The sequence below is a fragment of the Palaemon carinicauda genome, chromosome 1, assembly GCF_036898095.1.
Source record: "Palaemon carinicauda isolate YSFRI2023 chromosome 1, ASM3689809v2, whole genome shotgun sequence".
Lineage (NCBI taxonomy): Eukaryota > Metazoa > Arthropoda > Malacostraca > Decapoda > Palaemonidae > Palaemon > Palaemon carinicauda.
The window spans coordinates 212592308-212615512 of NC_090725.1; the positions used below are offsets into that span (position 1 = coordinate 212592308).

The 23205-nt window shown below is 41.5% G+C and overlaps 1 protein-coding gene across 1 annotated transcript in view; it reads left to right on the top strand.

Annotated features, from left to right (window-relative positions):
- The first annotated feature begins 9910 nt into the window (after positions 1-9910).
- The window catches only part of LOC137653907 (rho guanine nucleotide exchange factor 39-like), a 157736-nt gene continuing 144441 nt past the window's right edge, over positions 9911-23205 (top strand). Inside the window, exon 1 of the mRNA XM_068387538.1 lies at positions 9911-10049. The gene's annotated coding sequence lies outside the window, so the exon portion shown is untranslated. The remainder of the gene's footprint in view (positions 10050-23205) is intronic.

Below are 23205 nucleotides of genomic sequence, written 5' to 3' on the forward strand. Positions count from 1 at the left end.
TCTTTTACATCAAGATTTTTATGATGCATATTAAATATGATTGGTATCAATATGACTGACATGCATTCCTTTCTCAATATTCAAGATTAATGATAATTGATCAAATAAATCGAGTTACTAATAATTTGAGCTTTATTATCTGTGCGTGCAGTATTCGAATTCAAATTGAAAAATCTGAACTATTGTTTTCACTGGCATAATAATCTGTTACAGATACACCAGAAGGTGAAAATAATGCCAAATTTATTTACTGTATTTGATAGTGAGGCCGCTTTGTCATCGTGAGCTTCCAGTGACAAAGGAAGTTCTCACAAAAGGATACTGAGTCTAAATGTCTAGGAATGCGGATATGATGAAAGACACCGTCTTTTGTTCTCTGGTTATTAGGCGAACCTTTCAGCAAAGAAGGAGACCAAAACCAGTTGCACGTAGAAATGAACAAAGTTTCGAGCGAAGTATTTGATGTTAATGCTATTTCCGACTCTTTCAGAGAAAGGACAATGCATCAAAGATGTGACCGTTTTTTTGTCGTTTTATTTTTTGATAGATTTTTTTTTTCTGCACACGCTTTATGTCTTAAATTCGAAAGTGTGTATACATACGCTGTATACAGTAAAGATCTGAGCATGCATGTTCTTTTATTAGCAAACCCATACACGTACTGGACAGTATGAACATAAAGATTGCAGATTATATAAATCGTACCCTGTAATGTGTAACCACACCATAACTAATTAAACTTCTTAAGTATATAATCCACGGTATTTATACAAACTTTATATGCATATGTATTTCATGTTCATACAAATGTTCATATAGTATACACCACACACAAATATTCACCATTTGCTTGATAAAAACAAAGAAAATTTAAGTAAAATATGTATATGCTTTTGTGTGCCTCTTGAATCGTAAATTAAGCGAAGCCATGTTGAAAGGCTTTCTTGGTGCATTGCATGATAAGTATCTTGTACAAGAATTCTTTGCGTGATTTTGTGGAAATGATCAGACCCTTCGAGATTAAAGAAAGTAACAAGTCTGAATTTGTGATCTTTGTTTAGATTTTTAACTGATGAATTTATACATATCAAGTCATAAAACGTTATTCAGTTCTTGTTTTATATCCATTTGATTATTGTCAGGCAACCTATGGCCTATCATAAGACTTAAATTATGATATTGTTTATATTTCGTGGGCTAATGTCACCATGCGTTTAAAATATAATGAATATTCAGTATGTATAATAGTCGAGCATCGCCTGTGGGCTACCATCTTGACTAAATAATGAGGGTCAAAATTCATTACTATTGACACAGATCAATTTAAATGCTGACAGTTTTTAAGTATATAGGCGACATTTTCCAATAATTCTAGTTTTAAGTTTTATGACTTTCTTGTATATGAATTAATGAAAATCAAACACCATGAAAGAAAACCTATTATTAGATTATATGAATTCGAATAATGAGAACTTCATTATGTACAAAAGAACAAGGACAAAAGTGATAAAAGCTGTCGGAGAAACAGAAACCTTTGAAGTTAGTGTTGGATTACACCAGGGATCAGCATTAAGCCATTTTTATTTGTGTTGGTCTTGGATGTGTTAAGTGAAGAGATCAGAAATGAAGCGTTGTGGGAGTTGCTATATAAAGATGATTTGGAGATTATGGTTGAAAATGAGGAAGACTTGCAGAGAAGGGTTGTAGAGTGGCAAGAGACTTTGGAAATTTGTGGTTTGAGGGTAAGTATGGTTAAGACTGAAGCTACGGTGAGTAGTAGGCAAGCAAGAGACAGCATAGCCATACATGAAAGTAGAGGAGCAGTTATAAAACAGGTGGAACAATTTAGATACTTGGGATCAAGGATGTTAAATTTAACCTCCTTGCTTTGGATCTACTACTGTACAAGTCATGAGGGAGGATGTGAGGCCTAAGTAGAGAATAGGATAGAAGCAGCTTGCGGGAAGTGGAGAGAGGTAGCAGAAGTGGTATATGATAAGAAATTACCAATCAAAATGTCAAGATCTATAGCACAGTCTTAAGACCAGTGGTAATGTATGGATCGGAAACGTGTGCTGTAAGACGAAAAGAGGAAGGAAAGCTTGAGAGAAAAGATATGAGAATGCTGATGTGGGTTATGGAAATACCACTGTTTGAAAGATTGGAAAATGGTGAAATGAGAAGAATGGCAGGCGTAGTAAAAATTACAGAGGTGATAAGTGTCACGACTGAGATGGTGTGGGCACGTGTTGAGGATGGGTGGTGGGGAGGGAAAATGGAGGGTTTAGGAGGAACCTGTTGTGGATGTTGGGAGGAAGATTGAAAGGGAGGCAGAGAATTAGATGGCGAGATAAGGTGAAGGATGATATGGAGAGAAGAGGTTTGGTTGAAGAGGATGCCTTTCATAGAAGGCATTGGATAGGGCACATCAGTAACCGACCCCTTAATGTAAGGATAACGGCGAGAAAGAAGAAAAGTTACATTAATTCAGTTAATATTATTATATCATACGCCAATGTGTCTTATTTGAGCGTTTTTCGCTGCATTATTTAAGACCGTCATCAAGTTTGGCAGCCAGAATTACAGGAGAATGGTTAGTTAATCTAGACATGGAACTTACTTTTGAGCACCAAATAAAGTAAGATTACAGTATTAGAAGCGGTTAGAAGGTATCTTTGTTCAGACATATGATTGAATAAGATTATTGGATCTTTGGTTTGGGCATCCACTATTGTAGTATGCAAATGACATTTTCAGCGAAAATAAACGTAATATAGAACATTTTAAGACTGGCAAAAGCATTAAGGTAGATCAGTTACAATAGATCAGTCATCTATAAACTATGAAACGAGACGTATGTCAACATTTTAACTGAAAAGCATTTGAAATAATAGTGAATTTCTGAAGTTCCACCAATTCAACCGCCAGATTAGTATGATCATTCCACAAAGGCATAATAAAGTCACAGCTACAATAGAGCTTCTAGAATATTTTGTTGTACTTAGTCTTATGATGTAGAAGGCAAGGATATTAGAATTAACATACATGGTATTACGTATCGGATGGTACAGTCATAGAAGGTCTGAATGCAAAGGAAGCTCAGAATTACGAAAAATAAGCTCGAAGAACTTACTGGACGAAGGCGTCAGATGTTTATATATAGATCGGGACTAGTTAATTTAAAAGACCGTAAGTTTTTGTCCAATAAATTAATATGAGAGCCAGTAACTGAAAACTATACAAGAGAATGTTACTCGAAACATTACAGGAAAGAAGAATCAAAACATTTCCTAAGGATATACTGATCACCAAAACTCTTACAAGACTTTCCAACTATGCCAATATTGCGTGCAGTGGGAGAAGAAACAGACTGGGTGTGTTTCTCAAAGTAGCTTTGCAATCAAGAATCACACCTAAAATATTAAATGAATTGTATATAGATACAGAGACATTGTCAAGGCAAATATCATGATGTTGCAGAACCAGTGTCCTTGACTTACTTACAATCTCATGTACATGTTCTTTTTTATGCTATTTTTATTGAATAGCACATTCCTTGTAATTTATCTATCTATATATCTATCTATCTATCTATCTATCTATATATATATATATATATATATATATATATATATATATATATATATATATATATATATATATGTATGTATATATACATATATACATATATATATACATATATATATACCTATATATATATATATATATATATATATATATATATATATATATATATATATATATATATATATATATATATATATATATATATGTGTGTGTGTGTGTGTGTGTGTGTGTGTGTGATTGTGTGTATATATATATATATATATATATATATATATATATATATATATATATATATATATATATATATATATATGTGTGTGTGTGTGTATGTGTGTAAATGGTTGTTATAAGGCCCTTTCTAATTTCCTTACTTCAGTATAATACTCGCAGTTATTTGTTACCATAAAGGAACCTTTTCTCTTTGTCCACATAACCTTAAATTTGCAACAGTTCGTTCTTGTTCTTCAGAGAACAATAGCGTTTGATCTGATGTCAAAAGGCTCAGCATCCTGGTCGCTCTTATTGTTAGCTCTTTATATTTCATGTTCTTGGATGGATTTGTGTTTCAAATCTTGGATGCATATTTGCTGCCGACTTTCTGACCTTTTTACCCCAACTATTATACAGTATCTTGATATGCCAATTCTAGTTGTCCCCAAACTTTTAATCCAAAGATTTTATATTATCATATATAACAATTTGCTTATAAGCGAATTTATTCTTATCTCGACGTTTTGATAGTATGTTTATGGGATTTCTATCACAATTTTGTTCATGTACTCTCTCATCTGGATAAATTTTTGGTATACAATGAGACTCCAAGATTTTGTCTTCAAGTTCTATTTTCTATATTGCGAGTCATTTAATTTCCATTTTAGTGAAACTGATATTTTTTTTTTTTTTAAACCAACATTGATGTCCAAACTATACTCTTCTTATGTTTTCTTTATGAGTATGTTGTTACACGACTTTACTTGAGCTAAATAGCAAATCTTATGTTTCTTTTTTTTTTCCGGCGTTTTCCTGCGTTCTGTTAGTATCACTGATCTCAAAAAGATCAGTGGTTGGCATCCCTAGATGCTTCAGCCACTGATCTCAAATGCTGCTTCACTTTCTTGCCTTCTTTTACTTGTGGTTTAATGTTCTTTTAAAGAATTGCGTGTTACTTTTTCTCTTACTTGTGTCAAGTACAGTTTCCACTCCTTTATTTATTCGATATCATGTTTTTTTTTTTTAATCAATTGTGCTTTTTATATCGAGACATGAACTCTTTAATATGCTGTCCCTTTCTTCTCAGGTCCATCCTTTATTGTCATTTCGAAATATTTGGATATTTTTCAAATTAAAATTTAATTTCTGAATTACTTTCTTACTTTATTTCTATTAGTGCTATTTATATTTTATGTTTTATCTTTTTCAATACTCAAATTATTTCTTCTTTTCCTAAACAGTCAACATCCTTGTGAAGACAACTATATTTTCCATTAAAGATTTATGGTATTTAGATTTTAGGGTTTATATATATATATATATACATATATATATATATATATATATATATATATATATATATATATATATATATATATATATATATATATATATATATATATATATATATATATAAGTTCTCTTTTTATTTGCTTCCGATTATGAATCCTAGTTGATTTCCCCTTCGCCTCTTTGTCTTATGTGTCATTCTTTAAATTATTTGCAGGGCCCTTCATTGTGATCTGGTGGTAGTTAGGGCCATGAACTTTATGTCTCTTAGTTTTTTATATGTTTGTTCTTAGGCGTAATATTTGGATTTTGTTTTTCTGTATATATCATGTTTAGTTGTTCTTCTATGATGTGCTGAGGACAGATTTAACTTTCACTCATTGCTTCGTAATTTTCTAGCTTAAGCTTCAAACCACTTGATCTATAAGTTTTTAACACACACACACACACACACACACACATATATATATAAATATATATATATATATATATATATATATATATATATATATATATATATATGTATATATATCTATATATATATATATATATGTATATATATATGTATATATATATATATATATATGCGTGTGTGTGTGCATACAAATACTGTATATATGTATATATATACATATATGTATGTATGTATGTATATATACTGTATATATATATATATATATATATATATATATATATATATATATATATATATATATATATATATATATATATATATATATATATATATGGCTCGTGACTGGGAACCAAACATATAATATCATATATATTACGACTGGCAAGTTAATCAACCTCTCTAATTCCTAACTCACTCGTTTGCTTTTACATTAGATAACTCCTAGATAGCAATATATAAAACACTGAATATCCAAAAGTCTCTTAAGTACACTCAAATCAAAACTGGGGAATTGTTCATAAGAATTATTTAAAATTTACTATGGTTTTTTAACAGGATACGAGCGTATATTACTCTAAACAATGGTGATTGGAATAATACACTCTTTGCCAAAATAAATATATTCAACATAAATTACAACACTTTCAAAGAATTTACATAAAACAAATAAATCACTCGGAATATTAAGTCTGAACAAAACTGTTACGATCTGCAAATCATATAATTACTTAACTTTAAATATCAAGTCTGGATAAATCTTAGACTAAGACAAAAGAAATACTTATGAAAATTATATAATTACTGGTTTCACTTAAAATTAAATCTGAACACAAATATTTAAGTTTGATACTTAATGAAAATAGATAACCAGATCACGATGCAAAATCTTTTCTCGTAATTACAGGGCCATTTGCAAAAACTTTACTTAATGCCAACACTCATCACAACACCATGAATTTAAAATCGCCAGCCAAATTTACAGCAATGTTTTAACTTACTACACACGATAAATGCCAGGGCATAATATCACTTTGGAGAGGACACACTATAGGTACTGAACACTTTTAAAACAATACTCTGAGCTGTGTGCAAGAGTGAGAGAGAGGAGAGATGGCAATCTTAAGGCTAGAAATCTCTATCTATCTCTACACCTTTGGGGTCTCTATATATAAATGAAACTTAGCTACTTCCAAAACCTTCGCAAAGATCTGGGAAGTGTGGGGGAATGGGTAAAGGCATCAGAGTTACCAAGAATTGCTCTCTCCCGAACGTGTAATCACGCAAGGCCAGACGGCTCTCTCAGTCAGCTATCTCCGCCCACCCTTTGTCCCGGAATAAAAAAAAGATGATATCCTATCACTAGAATTTGCGCAAAAGAACTGTGTATTTTCTCTCAAACATGACACAATACCTCATGAAAATATAAAAGAACATTACATAAGCCCTTGTTCATATTTCATATGGTCACATAACACTCTCAAACAGCTTACATAAGACTTTGTAACAAAAATACGTGAAATAAAAAGTTAATTCTTAGAAATAACGTAAATTTACATATAGTAACTAGAATAAAGAATACAATGAAATCAATGACGAAGGTGGTCTTGCGTAATCTACATAATTTAATTAAATCTACACGAGAGGAACTCATTTTACGGGCTGGCTATTTATCTCTTCAGTGCACAAATGAAATATGAATATAATCATGAATAAACTACTGTATTTACTCTACACTAGACCAGCTTCGTAAGAATATATATATATATATATATATATATATATATATATATATATATATATATGTGTGTGTGTATGTGCACACACACACACACGCACACATATATATATATATATATATATATATATATATATATATATATATATATATATATATATATATATATACATATATATTTATATATGTGTGCGTGCACACACACACACATGCATATACATATATATATATATATATATATATATATATATCTATCTATCTATCTATCTATCTATATATATATATATATATATATATATATATATATATATATATATATATATATATATATATATATATATATTCTAGTAATGTAACGATCTATAGGTTTATCTAGAATTTTTTTATTGGTCTTGCTATATTTACCTTAAAAATACAATACTCCCTTATTATTATTATTATTATTATTATTATTATTATTATTATTATTATTATTATTATTAGCTAAGCTACAACCCTAGTTGGAAAAGCAAGATACTATAAGCTCAAGGGCTCCAACAAGGAAAAGTAGCCCAGTGAGGAAAGGAAATAAAGAAATAAATAAACGATATAAGAAGTGATAAACAATCAAAGTAAAATATTTTTAAAATAATAACAACATTAAAACAGATATTTCATATATAAACTATAAAAAAGACTTGTCAATCTTCTCAACATAAAAACATTTGCTGCAAGTTTGAACTTTTGAAGTTCCACTGATTCTACTACCCGATTAAGATCCTTCCACAACTTGGTCTCAGCTGGAATAGAACTGCTAGAATACTGTGTAGTATTGAACCTTATGATGGAGAAGGCCTGACTATTAGAATTAACTGCATGCCTAGTGTTACGAACAAGATGGAACTGTCCGGAAAGACCTGAATGTAAAGGATGGACATAATTATAAAAAAAAATCTCATGCAACACGCTTAATGATCTAATAGAACAATGGTGCCAGAAATTAAGGAATAGGAAATTTAATAGACCGTTAGTTCCTGTTCAACATGATTAAGATGAGAATCAGCAGCTAAAGATCAGACAGGAGAACAATGCTCAAAATAAAGTAGAATGAAAGAATTAAAACACTTCTTCAGAATAGATTGATCACCGAAAATCTGAAAAGACTTTCTTAATAAACCATTTTTGGGGGCAATTGAAGAAGACACAGACCTAATGTGTTTCTTAAAAGTAAATTTGCTGCTGAGAATTACACCTAATATTTTGAGTCATACAGTGTTCCTGTTATTTTCTGTCTGTCCCCGGGCTCCTGGTTCCACGATGCTCAAATTCACAATTCAAATTAATACATATTGGGCCACTTCATGTGTTGAGCATTTTAAGCCCCCCCCCCCTTTTTTTTTTTAGCCTTATGAAGCCTTTTTGTAAGCAAATGTGTGTCTCATCCAGTCCTCTATTCCACGTAACTCACAACTTATATCATCTTAATTTTTCTAGCATATTAAGCCTAGTCTTCGTCGCTACAATAACCTCTCTATACACGAACTGCCTTTATATGTCCCATTTTACTGTCTACATGAATATCAACTTCGTCATATTTCGTTTTGTACCTCCAATATTCCTCATTTTTTTTTTTTATTAATCTTGTCCTTTAGTGTCGTTAATGAGTTTCCCTTTTTAGTAAGTTTTTACTCCTTCCACCTTTAGCCTATATATCACACTTTCCCAGAGCAGTCTTATATGTTTTTTTTTCTTTAATTTGGTCTTCGACAATATTTTGCATTAGTATTTCTCTTTTGTTACTGTGTTATGATATAGTATCTTGTTTTATATTTATTCCTGAATTTTTAAAATGTTCACTATTAGGTCTCCTCATCATACCAGTACCGTACGGTCTTCGGTCTACACAGTGTTTGTATATTTCATTTTAGGCTTGCTGTAACCTACCTTATCTTACTTTTCCTTTCTCTGGTTTTTGATAACATGATACAATCTTTGTCTAGTGTTCGTTTTATACTTATTTATTAGTATATTTATATTGCCCTTACGGACTGCTAAACAGCAAGAGCCTGTATCTTGCAATTTGCAAGATTAATTTACAACCCATATGTCCCTGAGAATTGTCACTCTTTTGTTCCTTTGCTAGTTTTAATTTTTTTTTATTCTGTTGCACATATATCGTTTCGATTAGGAGTTATTATATGCTCTTCTGTGCTATCTTCTTTCTCTATTCGTCATTCACACAGTTTCTTTTGACATCATTACATGATTTCCTTTATTTATTTTTTATTTTTATTTTGCTGGTTCCTCTATTCGTGGTTTTATATAGGTATATTGTACCATTTTAGGAATCTCTTTTCATGTTATTGAATATGTTTATCATAATGGCTAATTTGATTACGTTTGTTTAAATGTGCTTTCCAGCTTCTTATGAAGCTATAAGAAAATAATAATAATCTATTTTGTACATAATGACCACATCCGCTTTAAAAGCTGTAGCGAGTGCAGCCACTTTCAGTATAGCCATATCCCACCCAAGTCAGACTGTCAGTTGAATACGATCTGACGATTAGATGAAAAATATTAGCCTATTAAAAGGAAAAAATAATCACTTAATATTATACTTATTAATATTTCTAATTTATATAGTGAATGAAGCTATCTTATTTACAACAAATAAAATCATAGCTGTTGAACGTCAGTCATATGCTTATGGTAACACTGAAGACGTTGTATTTGTCAATGTTTTGGAAAGGTGATTCAAAATAGATTGTGGTTGCTAAAGGCAGTATTTCATTGAACAGAAGTCAAGTTGAGATTGATTTAAGCCAAAAGGTAGATATGTGGATAAACAAGACGTTCCTGTATGAAGTTAGCCTTTTTGGCGATCTGTGGGAATTGTTGATATCCTTAAGTTAGAGGTTTTACCCTGACTAGATTGTCCTCTAGCTTCCGGTAGCAGGATTTTTAATGTAGAATATCCTTTTAGGCAATAGGACTAGGTCTACAGCCCCAGCATTTCTTTGTTTTATGTATTTGTGTGTGTGTTTTTTTTTTTTGCGGTACGTTAGTCAGAAGTAGAGGCATTTAAAGAAAAACTTGGAACAAATCTTGGCAATTGTACGGTACATAAACGAGCATTCGCTAAATACTAAAGCTATTTATTTTTGCAGTTGGTCATATTTTGTTTTATGCGTGCATGCCCATTATTGTTAGTCCAAACCACTCATTGAAGGGACTTTTGTGATAATGCAACTTACAAAGTTGAAACAAGGGTAAATAGATACTTTAATTTCTAGACAAATACACGAACCATCAAATCAACCACCCTATTATGAGTTTTTGGACCCCCTTATATAAAGACAATTATGGAGGACACCAGTGGGAAAGTTTTTTTTTCTGGTGAGGGATGCCAAAAACGTAAACGAGTGAGTTACCGGTATTACCGTACTTACTGTCAGGGTAACTTTTCCTAGTAAAAACCAAATTTTCCCTATAGAAAAATGGCCATTTCTTTCGAAAATGACACTTATTTTTGTCGCAAATAAATACTTAATGTAATGTTTGGTAAATGTCTAGGAGAAGGCCGCACCCGTTTTTCAAGTATTAACGACGAAAAACGGCAAAAAACAACCAGATTATTGTTGCACAGTGCATAGAAACATGAGGAAATGAATAAAAAAGAAACTAGACTCAACTCTTACACACAAAATGTAAGCATAAACCTACTACTACAATTATGGGGGACCCCAGTGGGAAGCGGGGTTTTTGGGTGGGGGGAGGATGAGAAAAGTGATTTTTCGGGGCACTACCGAACCTAATACAACCAACTAACCTACCCTGGGGGGCCTGTACCCCTACCTAGGCCTACCAGGGGGGGGGGGTTCGCCCCCCCTGCGAACCCCCCTTAAGGCCACAGTGATTTTCAGGGCACCACCAAACCTAATACACCCACCTAACCTAGCCTAATAGCCCTGAACCCCTACCAGGGGGGCTCCGCCCCCCCCTGCGACCCCCCCCTTAAGGACACTACCTAACACATCCATCAAACCAAATCCAAAGTGATGGTACTGCTGTATACATCGTTATACTATCACCATTATAATATACTCCATAAATTAATGAAGCTTACCTTAACCTGTTGGTGTATAAAGATGTGCTGCTGCTTTGAGGAAAACGTGAAGCCGTTGCGAAGGTTCCCTGACATGCAGGACAATTTTTATTTTGTAAAATTAAATTGTGTCTCTGGCCCAAATCCACTAGTTTTTCAATATAACCCCGAATAAGTAAGAACAAATTCATTGTAACTTAGGAAACAGTCAGGACAAGAAGATAGAATTTCAACTTCTTGTGCAATATCAGATGACGTGCTTGCTACGGCTTCCATGTCTAGGAACAAAATAAAATGGCTGGGTAAGAAAATGTATTGTCGCACTGTGATGGGTAAGAAAATGTATTGTCGCACTGTGATTGGCCAAACGTGAAGACGTCATTGGGAAAGAAAATGTATTGTCGCACTGTGATTGGCCAAACGTGAAGACGTCATAGTGGACTAGTTTGTCTGCGGATTATAGTGGTTACAGGGCTCATTTGAGCAAAAATAAGACACAGTCAACAATAACAACAGACTTAGAAAAATCTGGGAGGAAGACAAGAGTAGCGTGAGTTTGATCGTCGATATTTCGACTATTATTGATTTTCACTAAATTATCTCACTGGTATACCATTATATACATACATTCCTACATATTCTAGTAAAAATAAATTGAATATCAGTGATATCTTCATGCAGCCCTCTCCTAGACATTAACCTAATGTTTATATATATATCTATATCTAATGATAATGGGGGACCAATGGTCAGAAATACAAAATAGACACAAGATAACCAGTTGGAAAATATATATATGGTTCATTTAAGTGGATGAGAATTAAAGTATCACAATTTTCTATGATTCACCTCACATCTTTCTAATGGTTTTGCTCCGCCGTGGCTCCCTTCGCTTGCAAATAGACATAATCTTGCTGCTCTTATGTTCTGGCAACCGGTATATAGATATTGACATTGATATATTTTACTTTCATGTGAACAACAATAGCTATACACTGAATGGAGAGCGTTTCTATTATTATTATTATTATTATTATTATTATTATTATTATTATTATTATTATTATTTGCTAAGCTATAATCCTAAATGGAAAAGCAGAATCCTATAAGCCCAGGGGCTCCAACAGGGAAAATAGCCCTGTGAGGAAAGAAAACAAGAAAAAATAAAATATTTTAAGAACAGTAACAACATTAAAATAAATTTTTCCTTTATATGCTATAAAAACTTTCACAAAACAAGATGAAGAGAAATTAGATAGAAAAGTATGCCTGAGTGCACCCTCAAGCAAGAGAACTCTAACCCAAGACAGTGGAACACCATGGTACAGAGGCTATGGCACTACCCAAGACTAGAAAACAATGGTTTAATTTTAGAAAATTTGGAGTGTCCTCCTAGAAGAGCTGCTAACCAAAGCCAAAGAGTCTCTTCTACCCTTACCAAGAGGAAAGTAGCCACTGAACAATTACAGTGCAGTAGTTAACCCCTTTGAGGAAGAAGAATTGTTTGGTAATCTCGGTGTTGTCAGGTGTATGAGGACAGAGGAGAATCTTTTAAAGAATAGGCCAGACTATTCGGTGTATGTGTAGGCAAAGGGAAAGTGAACCATAACCAGAGAGAAGGATCCAATGAAGTACTGTCTGTTTTCGTCATAATCAATTGCCGACATAGATTAAATTTTACTAAATTTCAAAATAAATTGTACTTCTCTTTTGGAAACTTCTTTTTGTGATGATAGTGAAGTTGAAACTGGAAAAAAAGGTATGATTATATTTACGGACGGGGAAACATTTCGAACAGAAAATATATTTGTTCCGTAACCGAAATGCAAACCACGCTATTTACATTGGGTTTACTTTCGGCGTAGCTGAAATTGACGAGCCAATAGATTTTTAACGAGGGTTAACTACCCCTGCGCTAGTTAGTAAGGGGGATAGGGGAAGGGATAGCTTGCAACCCCTCCCCCCCACACACCGGTGAGTTGTCTCACTTCACTTTTGGCTTGGACGATGTGCAGACGTGTCTGTCTATCGTCCTCGTTATTGATAGCCTTAATCTTTTTCTTTGCTTTTCCTCAGCTGTGTGCTTGGAAGTTGGCCTCGCCCTTTTGTTGTCATCATGCGCAAGTGCCCTGGAATCGCCTGCCGCACCTGCCGTACCTTCATGTCGTTGGTGGAAACCGATCCTCACACCCTTAGCCTGCAGTGTCGAGGCCAACGGTGTGACAGGGAAGTAACATGCAGTGAGTGTAGGGAGTGGTCTACCTCCCAGTAGGAGAGGTTTGCCCGCCGGCGTAAGAAGAAGTCCAAGAGAGACCTTTCTCCTTCAAGGGTTGCCTTGAAGGAGGAAGGCTCCAGGGACTCTTCTTCCGCTGCCCAAACCTCCTCCGAAGCTCCTGAGAGGCCGCCAAGGGGTAGCGTAGACCTTTGTTCTGTTTCCCGATCTCGGGGTGCGGGAGAGGGCGTTGCCTCCCATAGCGGGGCGGCTCCCCCTCCTCCCCCGGGGGAGGATTTTCATAACGTTGATAACTCGGTGTCTAACGATGATCTTTTTCAGCTTTGGGCTTCCTTGGGGCTTAAGGGCTTGCCCTCCAAGGAAGCCCTGTTTGACCTTATCCAGTTGGGGGCCGCTGTCAAGCAGTCGCCGGTGATAGCAGAGGTAGACCCTCTGTCTATTGTCGACGTCGTGGTGGCAGAGGCTTCCGACGGGTCTGGTCAAACCTCTGCTGCTCCTGATGTTGCGGACATTGCTGAAGGCTCTCCTCCCCCTTCCGAACATCCTTTGAAGGTTAAGGTGGGTCCCACGGTCTCTCCTGCGTCTACGTCTTCCCCTCGGGGGAGCGCTCTGACTAAGACTCCTCTTCGGAGGACCGACGACCCTGATGACCTCCCTCGTGGCCGCCTTCGCCGTAAGGCTCATCGTCCTCTTCGTCGCAGGGGCCTCCCGTCTCCCTATAAGGGAGTCAAGAGGCGCCTCTTCGAGTCATCTCCTCCTCCGTCCTCTGATGAGGATCCTCCTCGCCGGGAGCAGATTGTAGCAGCCACGTCCTTAGACCTCTCCGGTGATCGTTCGCGATCTCCTACGCCTGCCAGACCTTCCACCTCCTGCGCAGATGGCCAGCAGACTTCTGAACTCGTCAGCCGACGGGCATCGGTCCCTTCGGGGCAAAGGGATGTCTCCCACGGTGTGGGGGTTTCCCTTGCGCGTCAGGGTTCCCCTGCGCGCCCTCCTGCGCGTTCACGCGCAGTAGCGCGTAAGCGCTCTCCATCCTTGCAGTCTCCTGACTCACCTCACCAGCGCTCTCCTGTTCGTCAGCGCTCTCCTGATCGTCAACGCCCTCCTGCTCACCAGCGCTCTCCTGTGGACAACCTGCAACCTCCTGTTCCTGTTGCGCACCCAGCGCGCCAACGATCTCCTGAGCGTACAAGATATCCTGCTCGTCAGCGCGCACCTGCGCATCCGGTTCCTGACATGCGCCCTGCACGCCAACGCTCGCCCACGCGCCCTAGATCTCCGGATCTGGACGCGGGCAAGGATTTGACTCCTCCTCGCCCACGCGTTCCTGCTCGTCCTCCTTCACCTGTGCAGCAGCGCGCAAGGTCTCCTGCGCGCACGTCCAGAGTTCCTGCGCGCCCACGTGCCTTCTCTTCCTGAGCCCGTTCGCCTTTGCGCGTCGCGCCACCTGATCCTGCGCAGAATACTACGCGTCGTCATCCTATGCGCCAGCGATCTCCAGCGCATCAGCGATCTCCAACGCGTCAGCGATCTCCAGCGCATCAGCGATCTCCTACGCGTCAGTGATCTCCAGTGCGTCAGCGCTCTCCAGAGCTTCGGTGATCTCCTGAGCGCCCGCGTGATCTATCCCCTGCGCGCAAGCGCTCTCCTACGCGTCAGCGCCACCTGGATCTGGATAGACATAGGTCTCCTTCGGCCAGCTCTCCCACGCGCGGTCGTTCGCCTGCGCGTTCTACGCGCCATCGCTCTCCCACGCGCCAACGCTCGCCAGCGTTCACCGACGCGCCATCACGCGCCCACGCGCCACAGGTCTCTAGGACACCATCGTTCTCCTGCGCCTTACCTTTCTCTTGGCTTTCAGCGATCTCCTGTGCGCCCGCGCGTTCCCTTGCCCACGCGCCAACGCGTTCCCTCGCCAACTCGCCAGCTCGCTCGCGTTCGATCGCTCCTGCGCTCGTTTATCTCCGCGCGACTACGTGCCCGCGCGCGATCCATTGGATCCTCCCCCGCTCGAGCGCCAACGCGACCCCCGTTCTCGTCCGGTTCCGCAGCTCGTGGCGGCAGCAGGGACGCGTGTTTCCAGGTCGCAGTCAGGATCACCTCCGCGCAAGCGCAGGTCTCTCTCGCAGCACAAGGAAGAATCGTCGGAGAGGTCAAGGCAACATTCTTCCCCTTATTTTTTACAGGTAGGCCCAGTTGCGTCCACTCCGAAGGGTCAGGAGATCCCCTTCCCTCCAGCGGGAATTACGGACACTGCGTCCGTATCTCGTCAGTCCTGGTTTGGTTCTCTGATGAGAGCGGTAGTGCAGGCTATGAAGCCAGCACACGCCGATCTGGAACTCAAGAAGCCAAGGACGGACTCGCCCCCGCTGAAGAGAAGGAGAGGAGTGGACTTCGTGGTGACTTCTCCCATGGAGAAGTTGGTTCCCAAGAGGTCCGCCAGCATGGCTCCATCCCCTTCGCAGTCGTTTTCTCCTTCTCCTGTGGACGAGGCCTTTCCGTCTTCAGGAGAATCCAGCGAGGCGGCGGTCTCTCCCTCGGCACCAAGGGGGGAGTCTCCTCCTCTCGGAGGGGAACCGACTTGCGTGGAAGGTACCTTCCAGACCTCTTTGCTGGAGTCTTGTATCCCGCCCAGGAGGGAACCCAAGGACTCCAAGACGATTCCGAAGTCCTCTTTGCGAATTCGTCAGGAACCAGCCAGACCCCGGGAGAACGTCCACGTGTCTCCCCAGGAAGAGCTTCTGGGGATAGGAGACTTAGCTGCCAGTCCGCAGGGAGGAGAGCAGCACGAGTCTGAGCATGCCTTCAGGCAGGTCTTGAGCCTGATGAGGCAGCTCAACAGGTTCAAGGACCCGGAAATCGCCCCTCGTGAAGGCAAGGACACGGTCTTGGACCAGGTCTGTGGAACTCAGAAGCCCCTAAAGGCCAGCGCTGCTCTGCCCTGGTCCCAGGGGCTGAAGAGTGCCAGAGACAGGGTCGACGCTCAGCTCACAGACCTCGCCTCCTCCAATCGTTCCTCTGCCGGGAACAAACTCCTCCCACCTCCTCGTTTACACCAGAGGAGGTACTTTGAGATCATGGGGGAGTCCAGCCTCGCTTTTCCCCTCCACCATTCCGTGGAAAAGCTTACTAGGGGAGTTCCACTTGAGAAGCTCTCCGCCCGGCAGGTGACATTCTCGGCGTCGGAGATCCTGAGCCAGGAGAAGGTTGCGAAGTGCGCCATGCACGCCACTTCGTGGCTGGATGTCTGGCTAGGTTCTCTGGGCATCCTATTGCGCTCTGAGGATCTGTCTAAGGAGAGCAATAGGAAGGCCCTGGAGACCTTCCTCCTCTCGGGCACTCGCTCCATCGAGTTTTTGGCACACCAGGTTACCAACCTGTGGGCCAACTCAGTGTTGAAACGTCGTGATGCGGTGACCGAGAAGATCCACCCGAAGGTCCCCGCCGTGGATGTCTGCAGGCTCAGACACTCCTCCATCCTTGGGGGAAGTTTGTTTGAGCCCAAGGATTTGGAACGTACAGCTGAGAGGTGGAAGAAGTCTAACCAAGACTCGCTCCTCCAAAGGGCCCTCGCATCTCGGCCCTACAAGCTTCCAGCTCCGCAGCAGCCTCGCAGGACACCGAAGCAGGCGCTGGCAGCTAAGAAAGTGGTGTCTAAGCCCCAGCCCTTTCCTGTCAAGGACAAGAGGGGCGGTAAGTCCTCCAGGGGAGGCAAAACTCCTAGAGGGAGCGGCCGCGGCCGTAAACGCTAGGAGTGGCAATCCCCCCGCGTGTCCACCTGTGGGGGGATGCCTACAAAGTTGCGTGCACAGGTGGCAGCAACATGGGGCCGATTCTTGGACGGTCTCCGTGATCGGCCAAGGTTATCGCGTCCCATTCACGACATCTCAACCTCCTCTGACAGCGAATCCAGTGTCGTTGAGCTCCTATGCCATGGGATCGGCAAAGGGGCTAGCCCTTCGGGCAGAAGTCGAGACCACGCTCAAGAAGGATGCTCTCCAGGAGGTTGTCGACGGCTCCCCAGGCTTCTTCAGTCGACTCTTTCTTGTAAAGAAGGCTTCTGGAGGCTGGAGACCCGTCATCGACCTCTCAGCTCTGAACAAGTTTGTCAAGCAAATTCCGTTCAGCATGGAGACAGCGGACACGGTCAGACTTGCAGAGAGACCACAAGACTTCATGTGTACACAGGATCTGAAGGACGCGTGCTTCCAGATCCCAATCCATCCGTCTTCCAGGAAGTACTTGAGATTCAGCCTAGACAGCAAGACCTACCAGTTCAAGGTGCTGTGCTTCTGTCTCTCCACAGCACCTCAGGTGTCCACCAGAGTGTTTACCCTTATTTCTTCATGGGCGCACAGGAACAGCATCCGTCTCCTCCGATATCTGGATGACTGGCTGATCCTGGTAGACTCGGAGTCGATCCTTCTTCGACACCGAGACAGGCTTCTGGGACTTTGCCAAGATCTGGGGATCGTGGTAAATCTCAAGAAGTCCTCTCTGCAGCCGTCCCAGTGACTGGTTTATCTAGGCATGTTATTAGACACCAATCTCCACAAAGCCTTTCCATCAGACGACAGGATACCAAGGCTGAGGAGGGTGGCAGAACCCTTCCTCAGGCGGGAAGAGCTTCCAGCCCAATCGTGGTTGCGTCTTTTAGGTCACCTAGCCTCCCTGGCCCGTATGGTCCAGAACGGCCGTCTCAGGATGAGATCCCTGCAATGGCGGCTCAAGTCCCGGTGGAGTCAAGGTTCCGATTCCCCGGACTTTCTGGTCCCAATAGGACCCTCGGAACAGGCGGACCTGCGGTGGTGGCTGATTGACGAGAACCTGCGAAAGGGAGTGGATCTTCTCGTCCTTCCCCCGGAATTGACGCTGTTTTCGGACGCGTCAAAAGAAGGGTGGGGGGCCCACATTCTGAACCAGAGGGCCTCAGGCCTTTGGTCAGAATCAGAAAAGTACCTGCACATCAACCTGCTAGAGATGAAGGCCGTATTCCTGGCTCTTCAACAGTTCCAACGGACCCTGGCGGGCCACTCCGTGGTGGTGATGAGCGACAACACCACGGTAGTGGCTTATATCAACAAGCAGGGAGGTACTTTTTCACAACAGCTATCCCATCTTGCAGTAGAGATTCTGAGGTGGACCGAAGTTCACTCGATAACACTATCAGCTCGCTTCATTCCTGGCAAGAGGAATGTGCTCGCCGACAGTCTGAGCAGGGGTTCGCAGATAGTGAGTACCAAGTGGTCTTTGGATCCTCAGATAGCCAACAAAGTCCTGACTTTGTGGGGTTCCCCGACGGTGGATCTGTTCGCGACAGCCTTGAATTTCAAGCTGCCCCTGTACTGCTCTCCAGTCCCGGACCCCAAGGCTCTCTGGCAAGATGCTTTCCAACAACGGTGGGACAACATCGACGTGTACGCCTTCCCACTGTTCTGTCTGATGAGAAGGGTGCTCAACAGGACCAGACTATCGGTCAACTTGTCTATGACCCTGATAGCTCCGCTATGGCATCACGCGGAATGGTTCCCGGACCTTCTGCAGCTCCTGACGGAGCTTCCGAGAGAGCTTCCCCCACGACACGAGCTACTCAGACAACCATATTGCAACATCTTCCACAAAGCCGTAGCCTCGCTTCGGCTTCACGCCTGGAGACTATCCAGCGTCTCCTCACGGAGAGAGGCTTTTCGCAACAGGTTGCGGAGGGAATGTCTCGTCACCTGCGAAAGTCCTTTGCGGGAGTCTACCAGGCGAAGGGAAGAGTCTTCTGTGGTTGGTGTCGTGGGAGGGGTATCTCTCCACTCGATGCCACTATTCCAGCAATAGCAGAGTTTCTCGTTTATTTGCGGGAGGAAATGCGCCTTTCGGTCTCGGCGGTGAAAGGCTATCGCTCAGCCTTAAGCCTGGCTTTTAGGCTGAAAGGAGTGGACATTTCTTCCTCGCTAGAACTCTCTCTACTCATACGTAGCTATGAGCTTACCTGCCCTCAGTCGGAAGTGAGACCTCCTCCATGGAACGGGGTTCGGGTTCTCAGGGCTCTTAAGAGACCTCCCTTCGAACCATTACGCCAGGCCTCTGATCGCCACGTGATTTGGAAGACGGCTTTCCTACTCGCGTTGGCCTCTGCCAAACGAGTTAGTGAACTTCATGGTCTCTCGTACGACATCGCCCATTCAAGGGGATGGGGGGGGAGGTAACGTTCAGGTTCGTCCCTGAGTTTGTTGCCAAGACTCAGAACCCTGGAGTGCCGGACCCATGGTTCGACTCCTTCAGGGTCACGAGTCTCCGTTCTGTAACAAGTGACCCAGACCATCTGCTATTATGCCCAGTGAGGAGTCTGAGGCGTTACTTGAAGAGGACAGCTGCAGTTCGTCCCCGCGTGCAAGCGTTGTTTGTTAGCACGGGCAGGACGAAGAGGAGGGTCACCAAGAACACCATCTCGGCTTGGATTCGAAGGGTCATCCACCACGCCTTGAATCCTGACCCTCCTCCGTCACGTCGCCCTAGGGCACACGACGTCAGGGGCATCGCTACGTCCCTGGCCTTCAAGAGAAACTTCTCTGTGACGCAGGTGCTTCAAGCTGGGATCTGGAAGCGTCAAACGACCTTCACAGCCCACTACCTGCAGGACGTGACCCACAGGAGCCTCGATACCTTTTCTATCGGCCCTGTGGTGGCTGCACAACAGCTGGTCTAACTTCAGGCTCCTTAATGGACAAGTAGCAGAAGGTTGAGGGCGTTGTTACCCGGTTTTAGTCTGCATGAATAAAAGAGTATGTCTGGCCCTTATTTCTTTCTTCATCCTCCCCTCTCTTGGGGAAAGCAGCATCCTGGTCTCCACATAGCTGACCTCAACCTCTGCAGGTAAACCATGCTCCCTTGTGTTCCTAGTATTATATTAATACTGTCGCGTCCCCCATACCCTGACGAGGTGGTATTGGGAACGTCCTAGCTTAGATTCCTATCTAAAGGACTCCAGGTCAACTTCCTGGGACGAGTCACTCTCTATTCCTCCACACACAACTTACGTAGGCCACACGTTCCTAGCGGAGCAAGGGACTTGTGAGGTGCAGGGACTCCTTTTCTCGAGTGCTACTCTCTCGGAGTCTGAATCCCCGGGTAAAGCCAAAGCCAGTAAGGCTGGGGACTTTCCACTCTTCCTAAGGGGTAAGTCACCCAATGTAAATAGCGTGGTTTGTATTTCGGTTACGGAACAAATGACAAATTCAGAGATAATTTGTATTTTTCCTAACCATACAAACCTTAGCTATTTACACATATTTGCCCACCAGCCCTGTCCCCCAAGACAAGTCCTACCTCTAAGTGAAGTGAGACAACTCACCGGTGTGTGTGGGGGGGAGGGGTAGCAAGCTATCCCTTCCCCTACCCCCCTTGCTAACTAGCGTGGGGGTAGTTAACCCTCGTTAAAAATCTATTGGCTCGTCAATTTCAGCTACGCCGAAAGTAAACCCAATGTAAATAGCTAAGGTTTGTATGGTTAGGAAAAGTACAAATTATCTCCGAATTTGGCAATGTTTCCTGTAGTAAATAACGTGATTTAATTGAATTTGACCTTCGTTTCAACTGCGAACAAACAGAACAACCAGTTCGACTACTTCTTTCCCACTACACTCACTAAAACTGGTATAATTAAAATTAAGTCAAGTACGATGAAATCACATTATTTACTGCAGGAAAACATATATTTTCTGTTCAAAATGTTTTACCCTAACTCTAATGATTCTTGCTTCGCCCTGAGCTCGCTTTGCTCGCGAAAAAATAAGAATATCAAGCTCTGTATGTACTAGCTAGCAATAATGTTGAGCTGTCCATGCTAAAATCAATGATGATTGTTATTTCTTGAATAATTATCCCTGGTATATTTTTTTTTTTTTTTTTATAGAATTACTAATGTTTCTTGCTTCCCAGTTCTCGTTCTCAAAAAGAGAAAAACATTAAGCTCCTGTTTACTGGCAATCTGGTACATTCAAATCAGACCCTAAAATTCAGTTTTCGTCCCTGTAAAATAACCAAGAACGACACTTTGGTTACTGTAATTTTTGTGGTGTGACGTTTTGCGATTTTAGAAATGTGTTAGCTACACTTGGTGACACACATAAAAAGGACTTGGAAAGGACTGAAGCAAAGTACTTGAAATGATAGCAAAGGAAGGGGGAAATATAATCCGCCTATGTAAGTTTCCATACGTACGGTTACGTGATTGGCTAACGGAGACATCAGTTCAACAGTACGGCGTCTCTAAAGTAAACTTGAAGGGTAAACTCGTTCAGAGCAAGTATTTGCTATATGAAAGCTGAATATAATACGGCAATAACAGAAAAAACAGAAATGATGAACAATTAGTAAGATAAAATGAAGGAAAGAATAAATTTGTTCCGTAACCGAAATACTGTACAAACCACGCTATTTACAGAGGGTTTACCTTTTAGCGCAGCTGAAATGGCGAGCCATTAGAATTTAACGAGGGTGTATTACCCCCGCGCTAGTTAGCGGGGGGGTAGGGGAGTGGTAGCTAGCTACCCCTCCCCCCCTCACACACAGATGAATGCTCACTTTCACTTTTGGCTCGGACTGTGACAGACGTCTCTGTCTTGGTCCTCTCTTGGCAGCCATTGTTTGTTTTGTCTTTACTTAATCGCTTACTTTTCATTTACTCAATATATATGTAAACATGTTTTCATGTTTGTATATATATTTGAGTATAGAAATCAGTAAGTTTCCTTTTCAGAGTTGTGTGTGTAGTGTACGATATCTACGTGGAGTCCTCGGCAGTTAGGCCACCACGGCGTAATTTTTATGGGTGGCGATCGAGTTTGACTTATGTCTTTCTCTCTATCTCGCTCTTGAGTTCGTTCACCCTTTTACTACGTGTTACTACGCCCTTGTAGCTTCCTTTCCGCGTGGGGGGGTTGCTACGCCGTACATTTGTCTCAATTAGTTTATGAATCTAATTGTAGTGTATTTTTTTTTTTAAATTACATAATTTCATAGTTACATAATTATAATTGTTATAATTCTGTTTTGGTTACAGCTCTCCTTCCGTGAGTGAAAGTGGTTGTGAGGGCACGTGCCTGTGGTGTAATTCTTGTTTCCTTTCCCTCGGGATTCCTCTTCGGAGCCTTCCCGGGGGGAATGAATGTGTACTAATGTTATTTGTTTTATTTTTTTACAGTTACCGATCTAGTTCGTTTCTGTAATATGGCAACGGTGTGAGCTGTCTTGTTGAGTCCTGGGGATTCGGCTGTTGCTGCCTCCCCCCTTTTACTTTCGTCAGGGGCGTGTCTCCTTCTACTGGAAGTACTCCCGTGATGACGGACAGCTCTCTAGTTCATTTTAGAACTCTCAGGAGGCTTGCCTCCTTGGCCGGGTAACTTTCCTTCCGAGGGAAGTTTTTCCTGTCCAGACTTGAGTTTTTCCCCTTTTGGGGGGTTCTTCTCTTGCCTTTTTTTCATGCGACTATGCTCTTGGTGCTGAGCTATCACACCTGCAGTTTCGCTCAAGGGGCTGGGCAACTGCAGGAGCTCCTCTTCGGAGGATTGCTCCTTTTAGGTCGCTGGCTGACCAGTCTCTTCTACGAAGTGTTTCTCTTTCGTTCGCGAGAGAGTACACTCATAGAGACTCCTCTT